This window comes from Anas acuta, chromosome 4 (assembly GCF_963932015.1).
Source record: "Anas acuta chromosome 4, bAnaAcu1.1, whole genome shotgun sequence".
In the NCBI taxonomy this organism is placed as follows: domain Eukaryota; kingdom Metazoa; phylum Chordata; class Aves; order Anseriformes; family Anatidae; genus Anas; species Anas acuta.
Window position 1 is genome coordinate 18,172,962 of NC_088982.1, and position 26,908 is coordinate 18,199,869.

Below are 26,908 nucleotides of genomic sequence, written 5' to 3' on the forward strand. Positions count from 1 at the left end.
TACGAGGAGCGGCTGAAGGAGCTGGGCTTGTTCAGCCTAGAGAAGAGGAGGCTCAGGGGTGACCTTATTGCTCTGTATAAGTACATTAAAGGAGGCTGTAGCGAGGTGGGGGTTGGCCTGTTCTCCCATGTGCCTGGTGACAGGACGAGGGGGAATGGGCTAAAGTTACGCCAGGGGAGTTTTAGGTTAGATGTTAGGAAGAATTTCTTTACTGAAAGGGTTGTGAGGCATTGGAACGGGCTGCCCAGGGAGGTGGTGGAGTCACCATCCCTGGAAGTCTTCAAAAGACGTTTAGATGTAGAGCTTAGGGATATGGTTTAGTGGGGACTGTTAGTTTTAGGTCAGAGGTTGGACTCGATGATCTTGAGGTCTCTTCCAACCTAGAAAAATTCTGTGATTCTGTGATTCTGTGATTTCCTGTTCCCAGTACCATCCGGTGTAGAGTACAGAGTAATGGTTTATATTGCCCTGTATATACTATTTGCTTATGAACAAATATTTTAAAGGTTTGTAAAAACTCTTTTAGCTAACTTTCACAAGATATAGATATTTGACTCAGGATGGATTGTCTCCAGAGTATATCTCTGGTGACTCCTTATACGAATCACATAAACTGAAGTGTCATTTGTAACAATTGCTTCATAATTTGGAAATCCCAACAGAATATATATATACCTTTATTTCAATGCATTAATACTTGGCTCCTCTGATCCTCTTTACAGGTGACTTCCAGTTTAGCACATGGCCTAATTCAGAGAGTTGTTCACTCTTCTTCACTCATTAAAGTAGAACTGGAAGAAAAACTACTTGATCTCCATCCATACTCAAATGCTTCTGCCTTGCCAGCAAGAATTCACTGATTCCTTCTGGATAACTATATTATAGACCTGACTACACTGGGCATCAAAAAAGCTGAAGATACAATCTGCATAATATTTACATATATTTACATACATATGCCTGGCCAGAAAATACAGCAAAAGAGGGCTAATGGAAGTGTTCTCTGTTCTTTTGGTGTATCTTTCTTTTTTTATTATTATTTTTTTTTTCTTTTTCAGGCATCTGTTTTACTCAAAAATTTTCCAAGTTGTCCCTGTGCCCCAGATTTGCTTCCACTCAACCATGATTAGTTATCACGCTTTTTCAGTTTTTGTCCTTACATACTCTACACAATTTTCTCAGTCTAGCAGGATTCTTTAAAAATGTCCTAATTCGCCACTATTAATGTATTCAAAACATTTCCACTGCTAGCTTGTGTCTTATTTCCCCAACTTTGTCCTTCAACATCCTAGATCTCCTCTCCATTTCTGCCTCCACAGCTCCTCCCATGTTTTATTTCCACCATGGAACAGAACAATAGGATGAGGAGGATAGTGTTGTATTTGCTGTACCTAGGTTTCTGGCATTTAGTTCAGTGGCTTTCCTGTTTTCTTCTGGGTTAGTGCAGCTATCACAGATGGTATGCTTGATGATATTCTGCTACCATCCCAGGTTTATTGTCTTGACCATAAAAGCTACAGAACATATCAGAGAGATGCTGGAGAATGGATATAGAGCTTCTGAAAGATGGTAGTTAAATACACATGGTGCAGTCTTCACCTCTTAAATTTCCTAGTTACAACCTCGTCAGATGAAGAGATTCCTTCATGAGAAACAATCATAAGAAGTAGCATATTAAAGAAAAACAAAAGAAAATCAAAAAAGGAATGAATCTTTCTTGAAAAATAAACCGAGAAGAAAATCAAGACTTGGATGTCACTGAAGTCTGCTGCATGTTAAGTCTATGCTAAAAGACGGAGAAAGTTGTTAACAGGTGAGGGTGATAACTATAGCCTTTATAGCAACAGAAAGGCAAAAATTGCCTCTGAGCCTTACCCCTTGGACTCCAAATTATACTGCAACAGATTCATATACTTCTGTAAGGACATTCATACCACAGTTAAAGGTGTGCTCTGAGTTAGGCCAACAGCAACAATATTCTTTAAGGGAATCTGTTTTCTTATTCAGACTTTCAGCTGAGTCTAACTGCCAAAGCTAATCATGTTGTTTTTCCCCTAGAGCCCTGATTCAGTCAATTCTGGGGCAAAGATTTTGTATAGAATTTCTTCCCCAATTAGAGATTTCCACAGACTGATTTCAGGTAGCTAATGAGAATGTACAGGGATTATAAACATACTTTCTTTGGGTATTTTGGGTATGATTAATCCTGTTTCCCGACTTCAGAACACTAATATGTATATAATGAATTCTTTTTACTGTTGTTCTCATTTTCTTTGGACTTCAGGTATGAAAAAGAAGGGGTAAAAAAAGAAGTTGATTAGTACTGCTTCTGGCATTAAACAATTGAGCTGGAGTTAGGAAAATACTTTTGAAGGGATTTTTCTGCCACTGTTTGAAAGCTGCTTGAACTTACAAAATAACCAATGAAGGTTTAAGAACCTTGTGGAAAATTTTCCACTAAAAGTAAATTTATATATTCCATTTCTCATGCTGTCACCAAAGGGGAATGAGTGTATTTTTTCAATAACAATTTAAAGGTAGATTGAAGTACACTTCCAGTAGAAGCAGTTATCAAATGACAGTTAAGTTCATTGTTGGTAACTGTGCAAAAGAGGATATGCATGGATAGTTTGTTCAGTTTCTAGTTAAATACTATTTCTCAATGAATTAAAAATATGGACTCTCCTGGGGAAATCTAACAGAAGATTTCTGCACATAACCTTTAGGTAAGGAAGTCAAACCTTGTAAACAACTAGAACAGAATCTCTGAGGGAAAAATGATTGTGAAATAACTGAACAGTGCATAATGGGATAACCAAGTCAACAGACATTATTTTATTGTAATATTCTGCTGATTGTGAACATATCACCAAAGCATATATCTGCCTATGAACAGCTTAAAAGAAGTGCCTGTATAGTGATTGGCTTCCTTTGGGATAATGCAGGAGGATGTGTGTAAGATTTAAAATTGTGTGTTCCTTTTAGGAACTGTAATGGGGCCCTTATTTTTTTCTTCCTTTGGAAAAATAAAGAATTAAATAAAAAAAAATAAATTAAAAAATTAAGCATTAATCTCCTAGTGGTACCTAGTAACGAAATGTGCTAAGATGTAGTCTATAGGAATAGAAGCAGAGAAAATGAGTCTCAGTGACTCTTATCAAGACCAGCAAATACATTAGGTAGCAAATGCTTAGGCCAATATTTAACAGTAACCTCTTTTGTCAGTCACTGACAATAGATGCAAGTGTCTGAGGTAAAAGGCTAGCTTGCCTTTGAAAACATCACTGGCTGGTGTCACCAGTTCCACTTTTGCAGCATCTAACACTTTGCAAACTTATCCTAAATGACACTTGTATCTGCACTTTTGAGGAACTGCATCAGTTCTTGCACATGGATTTTCTTTATAATTGATGTTATGGGAAATATTTTTCTTCAAATGTTAATTTCAGAAGGTATGGAAATGCTGTGTATTGAGCCAAAACATGTGGAGGTTTTCTGCCACCCATTCTACCTGATATTTTTTCCACCCACTTAAAATCAGTTAATATCATCTTCCTGTGTGAGACTCAGGACTGAATTAAGTAGAAGGTTGTAAAATGCCTTATTAGCTGTAGATGTTAACTTTTGTTCAAGGCAACTGCTTTAGCAGATCTAAGCCTTCAAGAAAAGCTATGCTGTTCTTGTTTGCATATAATTATATTTTTCTCTGTATACTCAATGCTACAATTATTACCCTCAATTGCTGTCACGTGAAAAAGTTCAACTGAATCCATGTATGTTTATCAATTTTTTGATTTCTAAAACTGTAATCTAGAGTCTAAATTATATTCTTTACCTTAAAATAATACCATTTTAGAATTTGTATTACACAGTGGTTCACATCCATCTTTAGAGAATCAGAGTGAGAGAATTCAACTCAGAGGTTAATTTGGTCCATACACTTAGTCAATAGCAGGTCTGAGGAAAATTAGCACCAATAATTATAAAACTGATGTAAGTCATGAATCTTATTAGAGTAATTTTTAACAATTTAAGGACTAAAGGATCACAAATGTCAGGAATTCAGTCATATCCTTGGCTTTTAATAAATGGCAAATATTGTTAGAATTTAGGCTCCCTAAGTTTGTGAGCTTAATTAGCCTCCAAGAACGCAGAAGATAAAATGATCAATTTTAAAGCAGTGTTACTAAGCTAAGAGATTCAAGCCAAATTGGACATGGATATTATTAGACTGTATTTATTGCAAAAGGGGAACTCTTACTGATTTTTTCTATAAGCATCAATCAGAAATGATTTTCATTTATTTTTCTTCTGAGTGACTATATATGCTACTAAGAAACAGGTGTTGCTGCTTCTCATACAGGTCCACAGGCAGAAGAATTCTGTTTTATTATACTATAACCTGCAAGCTGTAGGTGATTTAACTACCCAAGTATCTATTGCAAAAGTAATACATCAGGACACAAGCTGTCCAGCAAGTCCATGAATGCATTGCTGAGACAATTAGTTACATAGGATAGGAAAAAGGGATGGATGAGATTTCAGAAAATGCTTCTAACTCATAGAAAATTAAGAGTCAAACATTACTGTGGAATACTAGAGTTCAAGATGCTTGGAAAGGGTTCGCACACATAAAGCCAATGGATTTCAGAAAAAGACAAACATCAATAAACTCAAGAGAATTTATAGGTGAGGTCTCCAGTGATGTTGGTTTCAGGGAATAATGATTAAGGAGATCTAGCAGATGTTTAAGACAGAGGAAAGCTAGGAAACACACCACAACACCAATTAGACCAAAATATAAATTCAAACATGAGATTCAACCCTAATCTAAAGGAAAATAATTTAAGTTAGAAAGTAACACAAGTATAAAAGTCCAGCACAATTTTAGGGGCAAAAATGAGAACAGCACAGAAACTGAAATGCACTTAGTAATGGACATGTGTAAGAAATAATTCTGAAAGAACCTGAATATTCAAAGGCAAACCGAAGAAAAAACTAGTCTCCCAATGAGCATAATAGAAGAGTTACTTATCTGAGATGCCAAGATTTAAGTTTTTCAGCTTTGTTAGGTGGCTCTTCTAGTTATTTCCAGCGATAAAGGTATTCACAGAATCTAGATAAGATAGTTCTGAATCATCCACATGTGATGAATTTCGTTGTTTTAAAAAATCTGGCTCATGTAATCTTGGAGTCATTAACAATAATATATGAAATTGTGGAAGACAACAGATACAGTGGGGGTTGGAAATGTCTTTGCTAAAGCAGCCAAGCATAATGCCTGTCTCAAAAAGTGGGAGAAAATAGGAACATTCCCCAAAGAGAATGCAATAATTTAATAATTTGTAAGCACCTGGATGAAAAAGAGAATTTTCTTATACCTGATGCAGATTTAAAAAATTCATACCACATTTCAAACTGCTAGAAGATAGAAATCACGTCAGTAGGAAAGAGGATAAGCTATATGACTTGATTTCACTGAGTCTATCAGTATGTGACAAGTTTCTTATAAGCAAATTAAGGAAATGTGCCTTCACTGGAACAGTTTGAGAGACATACTTTAAGGAGGAAATCTCAATGACTTATTGACATATTTGTGTTATGCTCCCACAAGGTTTTGTCCTCAGTTTAGTACCAATCAATGCTTCTATTACTAGTGACCAGAAGTATAGAAAAAATATTACAATATCACACCAACTGAGGAAGGATTTACATCATACTGATGACCTGCTTAGAATCCAAAATGTTCTAAAAAAAAATGTGAAACTTTTTATGAATCCAAATTAAGGGTGATGAAGTTGCCATCACTGAAAGTTCTTATGGACAGATTAGACTATCATCTGCCCAAAACAATAGGTAGATAACAGTGATGTTCCAATCCAGTGGCAAAATAGGTTCATTAATTCTTTTTCAGGTACATAATTTGTTTTAGTTTCAGTCATGGATTTATAAAAACATGAATGGAGTAAAGGTGCTGAGTTCCTCTTCTTGTGCCAGCAGAATCCTTACAGGCTTTGTAGAGTTCTGCTAAATGTAATAAACAACTTTAACTTCTCCAGCATCAGTCCTTCAGGCACAAATGGTTCATTAGTATACCAGCATTTACCTCCATCAGATAACTATGGTGCATGCCTCAGCCTCACAGCAGGGCCTTTGCTTTTCTTCTACCCTGCCAGGATTTCAATATGTTAGAGGCTAACAAAACTGATTTATTTTTATTCTGAGTTTGAGGCTTCTATCTTACTGCTTCTCTAACTTACTGTTCCAATTTATAGATGAATTTGCTGCTTCTAAACACACTAGAAACACTACTGCAGAGACACATATGCCTAAAATTTACAGCTACATGTGATGTCAAATATTAGCTTTGATTTGTCCACAACAGATAGATTTCCTCGTTTCATTTTCACATATGTGATTTACAGTAGTACTTTACCCTACCTATAATTTCTATATTCCTACTATTGTTTGATTTACGGTTTAAGTTTGATTTACGTTTATGTTTGAATTTCTTCTTGCTTTTCTTTTTTAAATATGTCAACTTTTTGAATACACACTGAAATAAAATCTTTCTGTCCGTTGTTGTCTCACATGTTGTATTGATATATATAATGCTTTTCTGCTATACAGAATGCTAAATTTTGGTTCTTGCCCTTGAATACCTCTTGCATTCTCTTAGTCTTATAGGATTTGAGCTTATCCAATTTACATCTGCCCTTCAAGGATTTGTATTTCTTTTATTTCCTGATACAGTTTTGATGTTATCTCTAATTTGATCTTGGACTGATGTCAGATCTTTTCTCAACAACTGTGGAATATATATGCAGTCATTACAGTTCAGAGCTATCTCTTATAGACAAGACATTGAATACTTTAGCACTGTGATTTGACTGGACCCAGGAGTGTTTCAATAACTACTAATATTTAGCTTTAGTGAGATTCCTTGAAACAAAAAGTATTCCTTAGAGAGTCAATCCTTTTTATGTGTATAAAACCAGAATGCACTTCTGTTCAGATATTTGGTGTAGTTATTGTGGGAACTGCAGAAGCAAAAAATGAAGACAATGAATCATCTGGCTGGAATCCACAATGTAGCCAGTATCAGACAAACATATTTTAAACCCTCTCTTTTTCTATTGGTTTCTGTTTTTCTTTCAAATAATATGGTTTGCCCCACACTGACAGATCTTTGTTTAAAGGGTTTCCTATCAGAGACCTGCACCTGTACTGGGGAATCACCTGCACTGAAATTTTGAGTGAGTGTTAATGCTTAGTTTTGGCAGATGTTACCTCAGGAACAAAAGCTATATGGAAATAATGGCAGTTCTAAGGTTTATGACTTAATGAAAAAATAATGTGGGTGACAGCCCCGCCCATATCAGGGGAGTTGGAACTAGATATTCTTTAAGGTCCCTTTCAACCTAAGCCATTCTATGACTCTAAGATTCTGTGAAAGAAGGAAAGAGAGAAGGAAGGAGAGAAAGGGGGACAGAGGACAGTGAAGAAGAGAGGCTGAGAAAGAAGAAAAAAAAAAGGGGGAAGAAAAAAAAGGGGAAGGGAAGGGAAGGGAAGGGAAGGGAAGGGAAGGGAAGGGAAGGGAAGGGAAGGGAAGGGAAGGGAAGGGAAGGGAAGGGAAGGGAAGGGAAGGGAAGGGAAGGGAAGGGAAGGGAAGGGAAGGGAAGGGAAGGGAAGGGAAGGGAAGGGAAGGGAAGGGAAGGGAAGGGAAGGGAAGGGAAGGGAAGGGAAGGGAAGGGAAGGGAAGGGAAGGGAAGGGAAGGGAAGGGAAGGGAAGGCTGCAGTCTTAAGAAGCAACAGTAGGACCAAAAAAACAATAGTGCCTGACCAAGATGTGCTTTGTAGTCAGCCAAAAAAAAATGCCCTGGAAATCTATGGACTATTTTACTGATGGGTTAAAACAAGGCTTTCTGTTTTGGAGATGACTGTGGGCATGTGTGTGTATTTGTGTTGATGCCAGTTTTCCTGCAGTAAGCAAAGTTATATCCTCTTTTTTTACCTTTTACCTTGTAAGCTAATGCTGTTAGTGCTTCTAGCTATGCCAAATGCCAAAGATGTTGCAAGAAAGCAAAATGAAAAGCATGAGGCAGTGGTTCAAATGTTAAAGGATGTGGGCAAAGCCAGTGGTGACGGATAAACAAAGGAGGAGTTCCAGGAAGGAATTGAATGAAAGAGCTTTTTGAAAAATAGGGGAGGGTGTGTGTGCATTGTGTGTGTGATTTAAACTTCCTTACTTCATTCAATTCATTTCTATATTTTCCACTTCCATGGAAAAGTACTCTGAACCATTACCTCAGACAATAAGCTTTGCAAAAACTTCCATGCAAAATTATCCTTTATTATTTTTAAATTCCATCAAATACTTTTAAATTATTTCCCAGTCATTAACTATTTGAATACAAACAATCTATGTAGCAAAATGCAAATGAGGGATTTTCAACCCACAGACTGCTTCTAATGGGCTCAGAAAAGCTAACTAAAGAAGGCTAGCATGTTGCCAAATGGTTCAAATTTGTCATACAGCAACTTCCACTTGAAAATATTTAGGGATCTGCATGCAGAAGAAAAGATTAAAATCACTGATGTAAATGATACCAGAAGCATTAGCTTTTTTGCATGGTTAGGGGCATATCCTTTTTACTTATTATTCCAGGTTCCTTGTGAAGTGCCAATAACTGCATTTGGTATTGTACAATATTCATACAGCCTCCAGAGAAAAGAGCATGCATTGAAAAGGAGACAGTTGCAAAATAGACACTGCACCTTGAAAAGCACAAAGGAAGTTATAAGTAGGAGGGTTGACATTTTTCTCTTCTTTTATCTTTCCTGGACATAAAAAAAAAAAAAAAAAAAAAAGGAGGCCTTCATTTTAAAGATTTACAATAGGTTTACAATAGGGCATTTTAAAAAAAGATAGATTCACTAGATTCACGTTGTGACACTGTGCAAGCGGGTCACCGCGTTACAGGTCTTGCAAAAACCTGTGGCTCTATTTGCATTGCTAATCTCAAGTACCCATAAACAGACAATTGCAGTACATTGTTGATTCCACTAGAGGGGTCAATTGTTCCTGTATGATAAATGCTTAGCCGGAAGACTGGTCTCAGTAATACCTGCTGGTTGCCACTTCTGATCTCTAACAAACAAACACAAGAAATTATTTGGCTTAATAGCAAGAGACAGCTACCGGGCTTCTATACACTTCGTGTTTTACAAAGCCCATAGGAAAGTTTTAAATCTTATGGCTTGTACTGCCATTCAGAGGTGGTAACTACTGCTATACTTTAGGATTTGTTATAAGCTTGCAGCCTCTTCCTCTTTTGGAGATGAATTATTTATTATTGAGGTAAATCAGAAGGTCTTCTGAAAGAATTGGGATAGTAAAGACAAGATGTGGAGGCTGCTCCTCTAAGTGGTATTTACCTGGCTCTAGGAGAAGTCTTGCAGAAGTCAGTTCAGCAGTCTGGCTGAAAATATGCCCAATGCAATAGCTAGCCAGAATGTCACAGTCTGAAAAAAACTTATGATCATTTTTAACTTACAGAATTTTAAGCAGCGTTATTTGCCTTCAGAAAGCTATCAATAACCCTGACTTTATAATTATAGCTTTGTTTTGAGTAACAGTCAGTTATAAAGGAGCCTGGCTAAAGGGAGGCATGCTAAGACTCCCTGTCTTTGTCTTTGAGGAAGAGGTGGAATATGGGCCAAGATTTCCTCTACTTATTCCCTTTGCTTTTCCTAATCTGCTCTTCAACTGGGTACCTGCTTCAGCAGCTAAGAAAGCACTGGAGGAACAGGAAATGGAAGTGCTGCAGTACAAAGTGTGGTTAATAATATTTATTAATGCATGCAGAGAACTATTAAATTAAAAAAATTAATGGAGGTCAAAAGCCAGCTTCTAATTCTCTTCAGGCAAAAGAAAGAATTTATTAAAAAGCAGAAAAGGTATCCACAGAGAAACTTTCCCCATTTGTGTTATGTTCATGAAATATAGACATCATCTTGACATTCAGTTGATGAAAGAGAAGAAAAGAAACTAAAATTAACACTCAGGCAGTTAACATTAGCCACATTATGGGAGGGGGGACAAAAGCCCTGCATGCTCTGTTTGACACAGGCTGTTCTAAAGATCTGTTAAAGTTTGCAGAGCGCCATTTCCCAAGGAATCTTTTTGCAGAACCAGCTTTCATCATACCATATCTTCAGTACAGATAATCTTGGCATGGCATTATTTTACACAATGCAGCAAGCTGAAAATCTGAAGAAAGGATATCCAGATCTTCTGGCTGTGTGGATGCGATACAAAAAATTGGAGCAAAGAGGAAAAGAGTCACAAGCATGCATCAAACATGCTTTTTATTAGTGAAGGCATTCTTCTCTGCTGACAAAAATATTTGTTCAAATTTTCACATCAAGACAAGATTCAGGTGTAGTTGATCAAGTAACCTAAAGCTGCCTGATAACTTAAATAAATTCTCAGAAAGCACCTCAATTATTTTTTAATTTTCTGCGTGCTGGCAAGATGATTCTCAGTATGGCTTCCCTGCAAAATTTGCATGAGGAGAGCAAAAGTAACATGGTTTGAACCCATTGCTACATTTTACAGAGATGGTTGTACAGGGAGAAAAAAAAAAAAAAAAAAGAGAGAGAGTTTTAAAATGTCACGGTTCTACTGCCACCAAAGCCAGCTGCAAGCCTCCATAGTTTTCTCACAGAGATGAAATCTATACTTGTGTGTAAGGCTGGGTACAGCCTGAATCTTTCTGAACCTTTTAAAATAAGGGATTTGTAGAGGCTTTGAGCAGGACCCTCTGCACACAGGTGAATTTCACCGTGGCAACAAACCAGGACTGTTGTCTCAAACACTGGATTTTTTTTATCCACTTATTTTTACTGGATTAAACTCTTTGTGCTTCATCAGTCTTGTTAAAATCTGACATTATTTCCCCTGATATTAACCCCCAATTTATCATTTACTCAAGACTGCACAAGGTTTCATCCTGGGAGTAGGTTTTTTCCTTTATCCATCTCCTTAAAAGCATAATTATCCTTTTGTAGGAGTTTGCTATGATCGGAAGTGTTCCTGGCTTCATGAACACACAGGAAGATGAGGATCTTACATTCTAATTATAATTTCAAACTATTAAATGTGAGGCCTGAGACTAGACACAAACCTTTAAGAACCAAGAAACAATACTGCCAAGAAATACAAGGAACTGCAAGGAGCAGTCCAAGCTCAGTCATGTATAAAATTTACAACACAGCTGAAGGGCAGGTCTATCATTTTCACTTTCCACTTTGGCTTGGATTACTGAAAAAGTTGTGGTTTAAATCCAGAAGGATCAGGCCTGCATTCATCACCTTACAACATCCTCAGCAGGACCCTTTGTCCCAAGCTCAGCACTGTGCTAGCACAGCTGTGCAGCTTCTGCCCGGCAGCTGGCTCCAGCCTTGCCGGTTCAGAGAGAAGGGAATATTCCACCATGCAGACATCTCATACAAGTATACAGATTTCCCTTTTCCTCCTTTTCATTCTGAATAATCTCACCTGAAAATATCGGACTGAAGGCTAGCATTGAGCTAATCAGCAAACAAAAGTTTTTCCACAAAAATTATCTGAAGGGGTATTCATAGCAAGCTCCCGGCAAATGTGCTAATCCAATCTGTTGTGTAAATATTACGTCTGGGACTGAGAGAGTCTGTGTGTGTACAGTATGAGATGATAAATCCGGGGTGTCAGGCTGTATGTGCGCAGCAATACATGCAATGGAACCCTTGGACAAGGGCAATGGCAAACCATGAATGTCACCAGTGATGTCACGGGCATCTTAAGGTGTGAGGAATGCTCTGAAATCATGCCTCCATGGCATTCCTTGGACAAACTTTAACTCCTGGGCTTTTCTGTTTCTGCAGCTTTGTGCATCACCAAACCTGCAGCTTGTACTTAATTTATATGAATTGAGTGCTCTTTCATTAACAAAGCGTTTTTGTGCTACCGTGTCTTGGCAGGATTTAGAGATGTAGGAAGCCCAAGGTAGCAGGGAAGATGGGTCCACGAACAACTGCCATAGAGGATTGTTGTTACTGATCACATTTGTATCCTACTCATGTGGGACACCCACTCAGTGGGTAGTATCCCATAGGCAGGGATGCCACCCACAAGATCAGGTTGCTCAGGGCCTCATCTAAACTGGTCTTGCATATTGTAATTTTGTATATTGTAATCTTGAATATTGCAGTCTTGTATATTCCTAAAAGTTATGTTTACCAGTTAATAAGTCTAAGGAATTCCATCACGTTTAAACTATTTCTAAGGCAAATATTCTTTCCAGGTTTTCTCTGGGATAACAATTTATGTAGTGTTTTAAGCTGCACTCACTTTTTGACTTCATGTCTTCATGCTCTAAACCCACCACCCACCCACCCACCTACTCACACTCCTTACCCTCAATCATTTCTTCATGTCCTGAGTTACTAGATGACTTGTTGTTGTTGCTGTTTTCTTTTCTATCAGCTATTGGTAAATTATTGTCTTAATGTCAGACCAAATAACTTTTTCTCTTTTTCTAAATTGGGTTGCCTATGACAGTAGGTTCAGGGAAATTTCGTCTGTTCATTTCTTTTCATGGTAGAATCCTTTATCACATTAACACCTCTCCTTATACAAGAAAGGAATTACAGGTTATATTGTTGTTGTGATAGTTTAGCTGTCTGTGTCTGGATTTTGGCATTGTCAAATAAGTGGTATGAATTTCCTCCTTTCATTCTCCAGGATTACACTACTACATTTTTTTCTTAGTGTCAATTAACTTTTCTTGAACTTGGCAGGTAGGCAGCACTCAGGAATGGCATAAATCTGGAAATAAAATGTTTTTGTGGTATTCTTTACACCCCTCTGCAAAATTGGTTGTCTAGATTTACATGCCAACTTACTCCAGTACTTACATAAATGGCCTAATTTAAAAATAATTATTATTATTGTTGAATATCTAAAGTTTCCCACTGAATGGAATGAACTTAAATTCTCAGATCAAACAGAATTAAATAAAAACTCCAAGGTAAATGCTAGAATATATCACTTAATCTAAGCAGAAACCCAAGAAATAGCTACTAATTAACATAGCTATATGGAGTTCTGTTATTTTACATCGTGTTAAATCCTATTTAGTGAATATATTTAAATAATTGCACCTACAACATTGGCATGTTAATGTAAACTATTGCTAAATAAAAGTCATTGAAATATGCATGTCCATCCCAATTATAAGGAGATGTAGCTTCAACCTTTGTCTGTATCTTTTTGCAATGATTTGTAATCTGCACTCAGTGCATTAAGATTTGTTAAAGAAAATTGAAATGATTTCCATTTATAAAGAAATAACAACAGTGTTTCAATTTGCTTCATTTTTTTTAATTAGGACTTTTAATGGGTCATTATTTTCCCAGCTCTGCTTCAGATTTAAAAAGTACTTTTAATCAGGAACACAATTTGTCCGATATACCATAGCAAAAGAGGGAGATGCATAAACATGAGTATACAAGTGATGTTGAAAAATAAACTATGGGATGTTTTCCCTCTCTGCCTGTTTCATGAAACATTTGTTGAATGATGTTTATTTATCCTGTTGGATTTGTTTATGCATTTTTTCCATAGAAAATGTCTAAAATTTCAGCAGGAAAAATAAGAACAGAGATTTTAATAAATCGCATTGTTCAAATGTAATCTTACAGGCAAAGTCCTCTAAGGTATTTAATAAAGTAGGCCAGAGAACTCTCCTTTGTGGATAAAACTCTGTTGCAACTTCCAAGTTGTTGGTGAGATAGATCTATTACATTATTAGCTCTGGGGTAAGGTTTCCCAGTGCTGCTAAAATATGCTCAATTTAAATTCTATATTATATCACCCTGTCTGAATAATTTTATATCTATATTTTACTTTTAAATGCTTAGCTGACTCATGTATTTTAAAGAATTCTAAACATCTTTAAAAAAAAAATAATATACATTTTCATGTTACCTTTCTTTTTTATTGCATTTAACTAGAATAGGAGGAGGATCAAGGCCAAGGTTAAAACCGGAGGTTGCACTATATTTATATTTTGCTCAATACCAGCACTTAAGAACAGAGGCCAGGCATTTAAAAATAGGCTGAAAGGGATGAAAAGATTTAGAAGGGAATGCCTGGCAATCTCAGAAACTACCAGGTGAGTCATAGCTCTGCCACTGCAATGAGCTCTGGTCAGGGAAATTGGTACAATTTAGCTCAGAAAAGGGAGAGAGCAAAAATATAGAGGCAGAGCGGGGCTGTATTTCAATATTATTAAGAAATCCTTCCCACTTTGACCTGCATCTACAGAGTCTTCCAGCATCCATGCAGATCAGTACAGGATTCTGGCATCAACCTGAAGGTTTCTGTGTTGGTACTAGCTAGGACTGTAGACAAGATGTCCCACTGTAAGTGGAACTGGTCAGTAGCTCAGGATACTGCCTCCAGGCCTGTGATCCTCTTGTTCCAGAGGGTATGGACAAGGCACATATGTTCACGCACCCATGCAGACCACTTAATACTAGTTTGTACTGTAAGAGAACAAGAAATAAGTGAAGTACATACAGGAGTTGTGCCAAAGAGACCTAGATCTAAGGCAATCTCATAAATTCTTAGTGTTGGATTTAGGAAATTTTCACATGTGAAATTTTTTTATTTTTTTTTGCTTCTCAATGAAGAGGGATTTGATGTTGCTGGAAGTGGCATTTGTTCTGAAAGAGGAAATTTCTTTTTTCAAATACTCCATCATACCAACGTGAAGTATTCCCACAGAGGCTTCAGTTAAAACTCCAGTCTGTGTACAAATCAAACAAACTGTAGAACTATAGTACTCTTCATAAGGAAAGGACATATATAAATTCAGCTTCTTGGCCAAAGTTGAGCTCAGGTAAGAATAACACTTTTTTACCCAAGCTAAAGTTTTGCTTGAGGAGGGAGGGAGAGGAGAGGAGAGGAGAGGAGAGGAGAGGAGAGGAGAGGAGAGGAGAGGAGAGGAGAGGAGAGGAGAGGAGAGGAGAGGAGAGGAGAGGAGAGGAGAGGAGAGGAGAGGAGAGGAGAGGAGAGGAGAGGAGAGGAGAGGAGAGGAGAGGAGAGGAGAGGAGAGGAGAGGAGAGGAGAGGAGAGGAGAGGAGAGGAGAGGAGAGGAGAGGAGAGGAGAGGAGAGGAGAGGAGAGGAGAGGAGAGGAGAGGAGAGGAGAGGAGAGGAGAGGAGAGGGAGAGGAGAGGAGAGGAGAGGAGAGGAGAGGAGAGGAGAGGAGAGGAGAGGAGAGGAGAGGAGAGGAGAGGAGAGGAGAGGAGAGGAGAGGAGAGGAGAGGAGAGGAGAGGAGAGGAGAGGAGAGGAGAGGAGAGGAGAGGAGAGGAGAGGAGAGGAGAGGAGAGGAGAGGAGAGGAGAGGAGAGGAGAGGAGAGGAGAGGAGAGGAGAGGAGAGGAGAGGAGAGGAGAGGAGAGGAGAGGAGAGGAGAGGAGAGGAGAGGAGAGGAGAGGAGAGGAGAGGAGAGGAGAGGAGAGGAGAGGAGAGGAGAGGAGAGGAGAGGAGAGGAGAGGAGAGGAGAGTTTCAGCAGCTTGTTTTAATTCTCAGCAGTTTGTTAAACAGCTGCCTATATCCAGGCTCTTGACTGATGTTAAATGTGAGTTCCTTCAGGATTGCCACTAACCTACAAGTCCAAAATGACCCCTACTTTCTAAATCTGTATCAAAAGGAATAAAGAGTATCTTCTACTTGAGTAGAAATAAGTTCTCTGTGCTTTAGACTTCACATTGTTATCACATAATATTTTTCACTTCCTGGGGCTGCTAGTAGCTAATTCCATTTTTTTCCCATCCTTATGTCTTTTTTTTCCTTTGTTTCAAGGGGGTCATTCCTCACAGGAAATGCCAGTATTGAGTCAAAGTGTGATTCCAAGCCCACAAAGTCACACATTTTCACTGGGAGGTGGGTCTGATCATATACTTACCTTTTGACACTTCCATGGTATCCTTTTTCACCCAAGTACAATGAGTTGGGCATTTCAGTATCTGCTCATCCTCAATTTAGACCTGTTTTCAAAATACAAAAGAACCTTAAGTGATCTGTCCACAGCATTGAAATACCAACCTTAGTGGGTACTTTGAAAACTCAAAGGCTTTACAAGATGAATAGCAAACTGCGGATGACAGCTCCTGTGGAGCCATTATTGAATTGCAGCAGTGATGACTGCATTGCTTTGGATTTAGATAAAAGACTCCATACAAGACAAATGGTAGGAGGACATCAAACAAGACTGTGTCATGCAGTGACAGAAGCAATCCAATTGAGAAGCTGTTGATTTCCCCAAGGCAACTTACTATTTCTTCTTGAGTAATTTATATTAAGGAGCTAAAGATTGTATATTCATCTTCTATTTATATTTTTCTCTAAAAATACTGCTTCTAGTTGTCAAATATGTTATTTGCTTAAACTGTTTGCTGTAGAGGAAATACCAGTATTGGAACTTGTTAATTTTTTCGCATCTGTGTTTTATTTAGCCTCAATATCACTATGTCTAAAGGTTATAGACTAAGAGTAACAATCAATACTGATCAGATAAAAAGATTAGTCAGCAAATCAATAGCATACATACCAACAGGAAGCACTGTGCACTCTAGACAACATTGAATACAAAGGGTACAGATAAAACATCTTCACCTTTATTTAGATGAAAGCTGATTCTAGAGCACTTCCACTATCTCTTTAATAATGCACAACCTTTTGGAGTCTTAGTTGGCTATACAAGCATAATGTAGATCTTGAATAAGTTTTAGTTGACTATACAAGCATAATGTAGATCTTGAATAAGTTTTAAGATATGGCCTGATTGTCATATAAAATAGCTTTGTACAAAAACATCAGATTTGGGGTTTACTGATAGGTATTCAAGCTGTATCATGGAAAGGATGTTTGTGTAACTTCTTTGAGGAAGTCTACATAAGCATTTGAGTCTTCCTGTCTTTCCCACATACGGTCACTTACAGGTTTACAAGGAATTAGGTTGGGTCACACAAACCAGATTGTCTCTTAAAAAACTTCAGAGGAATATACAACCTGTAAGCAAGCAAATATCATGCGCTGCAGCTGGGAATGGGCATTCAGCCCACAGAGCTGGTCTGTAACTTTTCCTGAGCAGAACTGCCTGAAATGCCTCTAATGCTGTATAGGTCTTCATATATGACCCATGTCAATAGGTCTTTAATATATACTGGTTTGTTCTATGGATACACTTTTATTTGTCCATCATAACTACTAATAGTGAGAGACAAAGACTTAATTTCTTAGGGTAAAACTACAGATGAAAGTTCAGTTCTAAACGCTAAAGCAGCATTTACTTTACTGTAGCTTCTTAAAGGTGCATATTTACATTTTTTAGGTAAAGTCAGTCATTCTATGAAGGTGAAGAGATTAAACATATATACACACATAGGTGTGGATAGAAACATAAATAAAAATGAATTACCATAAATTTTGTATCTGCTCTCCTTCTATATTTATTTATTTATTTATTTACAACTTGCTATGCTTGCTTTCTGCTTTGGATCGGGTCTGGCCGCCATCCTTGTATTTTCTGCTCTTCCCCAATATGTCTTAGCACATATTTCTCTCTGCATGCCTTTCTCTTCTTCCCTTCTAACTTCTTTTCATTCCCAGCCTCTTCTTATGAAATTTAGAGTAGGCTAGATTGGGATTAAAGTAAATAACCCTCAAAGAATAAATCCTTCTTTCTGATCCTTCAACTCCTCCCTCCCACACATACCACTTGACAAAGCAGGTTGGTTGTCATCAAAAATCTCACCTGGGATGCCACCCTGCCAGAAGGTATGGTTCAAAATCCCTCCTCATCCTGATGCTGTATATACCTTTGTTGCTGAAAGCTTAAAATAAATGCCACCCATTTTCAAATGACATTAGAGCAGAAGGAGCCTTTAGCCTGTCATCCCCTTACAATAATAATAAAAATTTAAAAAAATAGCAATTTTTTGCATAATCAAGAAACAGATCCCCTCCACCCCACCTTCAAATGCTTGACTGATTTAATGTGTGCTGTGAGTCTCTGAACTCCTTGCAATGATCTTAGTCCCAGGAGGAATTATCCGCATCTGCTCCTTTCCTTTCAGGATACTATGAGCAATATACCAGAGAATCTAAAAGCTAAGTTTGTTCTGAGCAGTTTCATTGAAAAGAACAGGTTTCAATAAGCTAAACTTAAAAATAGATTCAACACTGTCTAATCTGTGATTCCTGCTTGGCACTGATAATTAGAACTAAAAAAAAAAAAAAAAAAAGACAGAAAACTAACATGATTGATCTCAGTGAAAACAGTTTTGTTTGTTCTCTTGAAGCTACCCTCAGAATTCTACTTTGCATGATTACTTGCAGTATTTTTCCATCTTCTTTTTTACTTTTCAGAACTGGCAATTTTGTCCAAAACCCAAATAACTGGCAAGTGCAATTGTCAGACCAGGGATAAGATCCAAATAAAATTATTCTTGCTTTCTCTTTTTTCACCCAGGTCCTAATGGGAGCAAGGCTACCTTTCTCATTACAGAGTTTTTACTTTTAATTAGCTCCTTCCTCTTGCTGACACCTGCAGTATTTGGCTCCTGGTGGGAGGCTGGAAGCACTCGACGCCTTCCCTGTTCTTCCCTTGGTGAGCCAGTTGGAGAAGAAAGAACTAAACCACCTCCCGCATCAGAAAAAGTAGCATAGGTACGTACCTATGGCTCCCTTGACTTCATCCATATTTATGGCTGCTCAGCATCTCTAAAAAGCAGAACACAACAGCAGTCTTTATGCCTTGTAGTCAAAACTAGAGACCTTCAGGCTCAAGCTGTTTTCCTCCCTTCTAGGATATCATACATGCAGAAAGGTGTCTGTGGGGAACCACATTTTTTTCATCAATATCCATACGTGTATTGCTCCTTTAACTAGAAGAAATATGAAGAGAGCAAAATCAGGTACCCTCTGAACCCTTTTTCAAGTAAACATTTTAATCAGTAAAAAATATGTTTTATTTCATGTGGCAGAGGAATCCGACCTCTTTGCCCTCCACTTCATATTGCTCATATATTTTGCAAAATTAGTTTTCCCCCTAAAGAAAATTTCTTATGTGGATTTTGTCTTTTGGTTTCTTCCTTCCTGCAGACAATTACCTGATTAAACTCTTCTGATCTGAAGAACTGAATAGAAACTGACTAATGCAATTCCTCTGCAGTGTCCTCTCTGGAAAAAAAAAAAAAAAAAAAAAAAAAAAGAGAGAGAAGAGAAGAGAAGAGAAGAGAGAAAGATAAGAGAAGAGAAGAGAAGAGAAGAGAAGAGAAGAGAAGAGAAGAGAAGAGAAGAGAAGAGAAGAGAAGAGAAGAGAAGAGAAGAGAAGAGAAGAGAAGAGAAGAGAGAGAAGAGAAGAGAAGAGAGAGAAGAGAAGAGAGAGAAGAGAAGAGAAGAGAAGAGAAGAGAAGAGAAGAGAGAAAAGGAAAGAAAGAAAAAGAAAAGAAGAAAAGAAAAGAAAAGAAAAGAAAAGAAAAGAAAAGAAAAGAAAAGAAAAGAAAAGAAAAGAAAAGAAAAAGAAAAGAAAAGAAAAGAAAAGAAAAGAAAAGAAAAGAAAAGAAAAGAAAAGAAAAGAAAAGAAAAGAAAAGAAAAGAAAAGAAAAGAAAAGAAAAGAAGAAGCAAACCACCTCAAAGCCTGTGTCAAAGGCACGTCTCAAAAGCATATGTTGATTCCACAGTACAAAGTCACTTTAAATCCCCTACTCCCTCATTTCTACTCCCCAGGAGGAATCAAACCAAACAGAGAACAGCTTACATTTGTCAAGACCTGGGAGCTCGTTGTAAGAATAACTAGTTCTTGACATTTGAAATTACTCTGGTTCAAACATTTTTTGATCTTTCCTATTAGCCCCGTGTCTTGAGAAATAAAAATATGATAATCAGAAAGTACATAATTGGGTTCAGGGTATTCTGTGGTCACCCTCACTGGCTCTGGAGATAAAGGCACTTTGAAAGATTACGCACAGATATCTGGAATTTATTCTGCACAGTCTGTGAAATGACAGATCTTTTTTCTTAATTATGCTGGCTATCAGTCTAACACCTGTAGTTAGCCATTCTGTCCTGAGGAATCTCTTCTGATACACTTTATTGTTCCACCAGAGACATAGCAGCAAAGCAGTATGTGGATATTAGGACATTTATTACTGCAGAGTCTGAGGATAACTCTCATCCCCACTCCCACTGTTTGACACCACTATGCCTCCACTGCCTCCAGGCTTTGAGGAACAATCCACAGAGAATGCTGCCACACTTCCCCAAGCATTATGGACTGGAAGCCGCAGTTTTACAAGGTGTTTGGACAGAACTACATGTGCCAATCCACACAACTTCTAATTAGATGTTTTCGGGAGGGTCAGTCCAGTGCATTCATGTGCCAGTTGCCAGTGCAGCCGCCTGACAGCTGTTCCCGTTCCATGCTGCCCAGCCCATCACCAGCTCTTCTTCAAACCTACACAAGTTCCTTTGCTGCTGCATATACAAAATACAGAGGGCTTTCCACAAGCCAGGTTTATTGAGCTGTATTATAGGAAAATATATTTCAGATGGCCCAGCTGCAGCTAAAACAGTCTGTCATTTTTAATTCTTTCTGTCATCTCATTAGGTATACAACTAGAATGACAGTGAAAAACAAAACAAAACAAACAAACAAAGAAAAAACCCTACAACAAACAAGAGCAAGTAAAACCCAGAACACAATGTTTTCATACATTCCTGTTCAAATTTTAACGGAAACACCAAGGCACTGAAAGATTCATTGGCCAAACATATGTGACTTGGTGCTGTGTATAATAAAGTGACATGTAGAATGCTCTCAGTAGGCACATAAAGCAATTAAAAATAACTGTGCTTCAGAGCATTGTGTTATAACATAAAAGGTCATCCCTATAAACATGAAAAAGATGACTGTGTTTTCCTGCAAACAGACAAACAAATGCTCAATTAGAGGTTCCCTACTCACATGGTAATCTTTAAAAATCTCTGAAAAGATGACATATCCTGCATCCTTCTCCCTCAGACTGTGTCTTTTCATCAAGAGTTAATATTTTAAGTGAATGCAGTTGGAAATAATATAGAGGCCAACTATATATCAGAAGACAATACTGTACTAAATACAAAATATTAACCCTGTGCATACACATGACAGTGAAGTATAAACCCTGGCTAAAATTTTGTGAAAATTAAAATTCTATTTTTTTCCTCATAAAGATTGCTTGTTTTCACATTAATGCATTGAAGTTGTATTCCAATGGAAGCTGCAGAGAGTACATTTTGAGGACTCTGATAATTTTTGCAGTAACACTCTGAGTTTGTGATAATAATGTTTATGCACAGATGTAAAGAATGTGCTGACAGAATAACAAGGAGTCAGACAGTGTTTGCACAGTGTTCATTTTTATTTAAGGAAAAAAAAAGGAGTACTACACCTGGCTATGAACAAACAGCTTTTTCAGAAGTGGAAGCAGTTCGCAGTATATTGCAACTCCCTAAACTCCCTGGATTAATCCAAAAAAAAAAAAAAAGTTATAGGCAAATCAGAGTATCATAAGTTTTTATTTTTATGCCAATAAAGAGTTCTCTTTAAATGACTGTCCCACTAATACTAAAAGGAATCTTAGCCCAAACAGCAGTGTTATTAAGTAAGGATGTGTTCAAAAAATGTACATTTATTGCAAAGAAATGGAAGTACTATGCACTTCTTTCTCTTGTATTAAGGCTATATTCACATTCCACCTCTGCTTGTAATGCCGTAATGCCCCCAGGGGTGTATTGAATGATAACAAAGGTACAAATGTAGCATATGGAAATAGTTATCTGCTGTTTCTTAATATGCAGCTATGGTATTTGAACGCTAATTGATGTACCAAAACCTCATATTTTACAATGCCATAGGATGAGAAGAGATTACAGGTAATGTCATTTGCTCTCCAACTGATCAGAGAAATTGCCCTGATCAATACCTGCAGAACTGTGTAGCAGCTCCATTTGGAGGAAATACACTGAATTGGGTAGAAAGAAAAGGAAACAGTCACGAAGAGTAGAGGAGAAGCAGTGAAATATTCAGTTGGAAGAAGTATTTATTTGGAAAGTTGAAGCAAGCAAAAATCTGCAGCTTCACAACAGACTCTTGAATTGCAATGGGTAACCACAACCGATGCCTCCCTCTTTTGAAGCATTCAGCTTTCAACCTAATTAGAGCAGGGGCAGAGAGATCAGATGTTCCTTGCTACTTTTGAAAAGTAACTGGGAAAAATCCACGTAATCAGGAGGTATTTATGATTTCCATTGACTTTCAATTTTCTTGGTTCATCTGTTCCCTTTCAGACCGTTTGATGTTAGTCTGTTCTAAACTGTATGTTGAATTTGCTTTAATCAGGTGTCTTTGTAACAGGTATTAGGTCATTTACTGTTTGATTTTTTCAGTGAAAATACAGATCTTCTTAGTTTCAAAAGTGTCCTTTGAAGAAGCCTGTCATACTCCAGGCAGAAGAAAAAAAAAAAAAAAAAAAGAAAAAAGAAAAGAAACAAAAAAACAAAAAAAAAAGAGGATCAAGCAGGATAGTCAGGAGCAATCCTGCAAATCTCATCTTTCCCCACAATGGTGGAGAACTCCAACTCCGATGTGAGTGGGACCCTTTCTATTCATCATTGCTCCCCATTTTCCTATCTCTTGTAATCTGAGCTCATGCCAATTGCCAAATGTAGAACTTAAAATCAAGGCTGAGAATTATGTGCACTAAGGGCTAGCTCATCCAAATGCTTTTCTCAATTTTACACCTCCTCTCTTCAGAACCTTCTCACACCTTTGCTGCTTCTGGACTCTCAAGTCCCCTTTCCCCTGTATCATATCCGAGTTTAGAGTCACAGCCTTAATGGCACCTTATCTCCAGCCCCAGATTTCAGCTTCTTATCCAATCCCACCTATCTGCTGGCCATTGCAGCCACCTGAAATCCCCCTTCTTGCCAGCTATCCCCATTAAATCAAAAGTCCTGCTACTCACAAGGATATTCTAAGTGCTGCAGTTAATGAAAAGCCACTTAATCGATGCTCTGTGGTTAGAAGCAATCTCCTACAGTCAGTGGGTATAAGTTCCGCTCAAGCAGAATTTCCCTTTGGAAGGGCATGTCTTTCTACTTTGCCAGTAGAAGGAGCCCACAACAAATATGCTCCTTATCTCCTCACCTAGCAAGCACCAATAAGCTAAGTCTCTGCTTGTTTAGCTTTAAAGTTTAGCTTAAAAGAGTATGTTTAATTAGAAAATCTAGCTCCTATACTTTGGCAGTGAGAACTCTGAAAAGTCTCTGCCAAAGAAACATAGTCACCTCTAATAGACATATTTTTACTTTTTAGAGGAGCTCTCTCGTATATTCTAGGTTCAACGTTGGTAGTAGGTGCTGAACACCACTGAAAAACAAACCATAAGCCATCTTGAAAATTTATTTTAATTGTTCCTAATATACTTTTTTAAGATTAATATCTCCTTACTTGCATTAGGAAGGGGGGTCTTAAGATGGTACTGTTTGGGACATGGAAAGAATAAATTGTGTAGTGCCAACTGAAAAGGTGCTGAGGTAGCTGGTAATTGACAGAGTTAATGAAGTATGTTAAGCAGGTACAATATAGATGAAGTTGTCCCCTGCAGGGTGATTGGCCACTGGGGAAATAATGTGACAGTTGTCTTTGTGTAAAAATAATGTGGTACTCTTTCTTTGCCAAATCCTATCTACAATGAGAGATGAAAGAGATCTTGCAAGGATATCTAGGTCTTCCTATAGCAAATACTGTGCTTGTAGCTGGCAAGTGAAGGACAAGAAAAAGAGAGGGTATGAAATGTAATGGCTATCTGTAAAGTAGTTAGGCTATTTTCTACAACCCACACAGGAATTACTCACTATAGAAAAGTAATAATTTTACACTGTTTTCTATAATCCACATTTATATATTACAATACATTATGGTGCTGTCTGGGGATGAATGAGAGAAGAATTTGGCTTTCCAGTTTTCTGGAAGTTGATTATTTTTAGATATTGTTTTAATAATTAACTATTTCCCAAGAAGTACAATGGGTTTAGACAGCAAAGGATATTTTTGAGAGCAATATAGTTATTATGTTATTATCTCAGTCTATTGTATATCAATATTACCATTGAAACATCAAGGAAAATATCAAATGGAAACAGAACTCAGCCTCTCAATTATAAGAAGCTGTGTGGTCAGCACTGGTTCCAAAAGAGGCATTTAGAATAATGAGAAATGAAAAATCATTGATAGCATCAGTTTGGTGTCTAAATAGTCCAATGTGATATCCCAGTATTGTTCTTATAAATATGTCAGAAGAGCAGTTACTCTTCCTTAGCCATCAGATCTCAAAACACCCTGCAGCTTTCTTGAATCTTTCAAGGGCCGACAGTATTTTCATGTCCTGGACAGATGAAAATTATACATTTTTTAATTATTGAAGTTATGGCTGTTGACATTTTCTTGGTTGATATTTATCAGTTCATAATACAGGCGAGTTACTTCTTATTGAACCTTTAAGTTTTTCAGTGTGGTTTTATTTTCATCAACGTCTTATAAGTACAGGGGGGAAAAAGAAAAAAAAAAAAAAAAAAAAAGGAAAGCACTTAGCACTTTACCAAAAAAATATCCTTTAAAAGGTGTGCTTCAAATAGAAGACAATCCTGTTGAATAGAAGTCCTTCTAAATAGAAGATTAGCCAAGTGGTCTTCCTAGTGTTCTTAAAGATAATGCCATTTAGAGAGAGAAGCAATGCTTAGCAAACAACTGAGAACAGAAACTAAGAAAATATTTCTAAGCATCACATGGCAAACCATCTACTAATTTTCAAACTGTAGCAATTGGGGAAGAGATTAAAATAAAACACTTATTCATTGTAGGATTTAGGCTTACTATAACCATGTACTCTTTTCTGAAGCTTTCTTGTGATTTTAAGATTTGTATAGCTATTTGTTATTACATTATCAAGAATAACAATAACATGAGAATATTTTCAGCAAAACTTTTTATTATGGGTATTTGAAAATCATTCCCTTAAAATTTATTAGGGACTGCTGTTTAAAACATTTTTGTGTCCAAAATATCTCAGGTGATGCCATTAATATGGCATAAAATAACACAAAATACCAAGAGATCAAACCAAGTAGCAATTATCTAAAGCGTTTTTCTGGTATCTACCCAGATTTGCCTTTTGGGAGTGCTAACTTAGTAAATAATCACTATACATAAACAAAGCATTGGCTATAACTCTCAGAAGAACTTAAAATCATCTTCAAAGTGTTTTGCTTTGTTTGACAAAATAGTCTTTGGGGATGTACTAATGGACAAAGCTAAGGATCTGAGGAAATGGAACTTGATCCATTTGAAAAAGAATAGAAGGCTGAAGGAAGCAAATGTAAAAATATGCTGGTATTCACTCAAAAAGTGCTGACTTCCTCTTGTAGGTCATCTCACCAGCCCACCTTTTACCACAAAACAACGTCATTAAAAAGTAATGATGTTCTGTGCTAGCAAGACTTTTCTCTTTTCAACCCTTGTTTAGGACTAACTGATGAGACAGGGTAAGCTACACATAGGGTTGTGAGTTTGTATCTTCCAGTCTGCCTTAAAGATAAAAGATACCATACAATCCCACAAAATCAGGTCAACCAAAGCACTCTTAATCTATATGTAATTAATAAATGCTGAAATTGTATTTTATATCTCAAGGCTTTGTACAAATATCCACATGATATAGCTGTAATTAACTACTAAAGTGGGCAAGCAGTTGCAAATAGTTATGTGCAGGAACGAGAAACCAACATGCTCAGGCAGATAGGGTATCTTATACAATGCAATGTAAAAAATTGTCCAGGATAAAGGCTTTTTATAAAGTCTAGCAAGAAAGACACTTTTCATTTCACCATCTTCCTGCTAAATATCCTACCTTTTCTAAATCCCTGTGCAAGTATTTGAAGGGCAACAAGTCTGAGCCTGTTGTGAGGAATTAATTGAACATACAAGGGGATTGTGCTGTGTGCAACATCTCAATTAACTTACTTGTTAAATAGGTAATGGCACTTGACTGCTAACTTGTGAAGGAATCTGTTTTCTAAATGGATATTGCTACTTGTGTAAAGGATATGGTCTAGGGTCTTGCTAAATAATGAGGACTGCAAAATGTGCAGAAATCTAAATAGCATACCAGGCAGGGCTAGATAATGAAAGCCTGCCCTTCCTCCTGGCTCCGATACTTTCCTCTATTTCCCAGAGAATTTGAATGAGAAGATGTTTTCTCAGATTTGAAGAACCACTGGCCATAGCTATGCAGAGAATGAGCCAGCCACATTCAGATAAAAAACTGCAAATGATTTCCTAGGATATCAGAGTGTTTTGTTTGCTTGTTTGTTTTTCCTTTTAATAAACTTTCAGATCTCCACTGAGCCAAGAACTGAGCTGAGATACCAAATATAAAAACTCTCAAAAAAATCTACAGCATCATGCTCCTCAAAGTTGCACTCTTGATGTATCTCTCTTCCATTCCAGAATTTTCCCTTACATCACTAGCTTCCTTAACAGCAGAGATAACCAACCTTGAGAGGGTTTTGCTCTTAAATGATGGGTTTTTTTTTGTTTTTTTTTTGTTTTGTTTTGTTTTGGTGTTTTTTTTTTTGGTGGTTTTTGTTTGTTTTGTTTTGTTTTGTTTTGTTTTTTACTTTGTCTACTCTTGATTTCAACAAATTCGTCTAAATCACCAGGTCTTGGTTTGTGTTAATCATAACTGATGGG

At 37.2% G+C, this 26,908-nt stretch overlaps 2 long non-coding RNA genes across 2 annotated transcripts; one reads left to right on the plus strand and one right to left on the minus strand.

Annotated features, from left to right (window-relative positions):
* Window positions 1-7,095: 7,095 nt before the first annotated feature.
* LOC137855206 (uncharacterized) lies at window positions 7,096-19,295 on the plus strand. Its single transcript, XR_011095593.1, has 4 exons — window positions 7,096-7,256; window positions 18,586-18,782; window positions 18,923-19,030; window positions 19,218-19,295. It is a non-coding gene; the product is annotated as an uncharacterized lncRNA (long non-coding RNA).
* Window positions 13,405-18,996, minus strand: LOC137855207 (uncharacterized). Its single transcript, XR_011095594.1, has 4 exons — window positions 18,791-18,996; window positions 17,869-17,947; window positions 16,018-16,099; window positions 13,405-14,592 (listed from the first exon to the last, which is right to left on the minus strand). It is a non-coding gene; the product is annotated as an uncharacterized lncRNA (long non-coding RNA).
* Window positions 19,296-26,908: the final 7,613 nt, after the last annotated feature.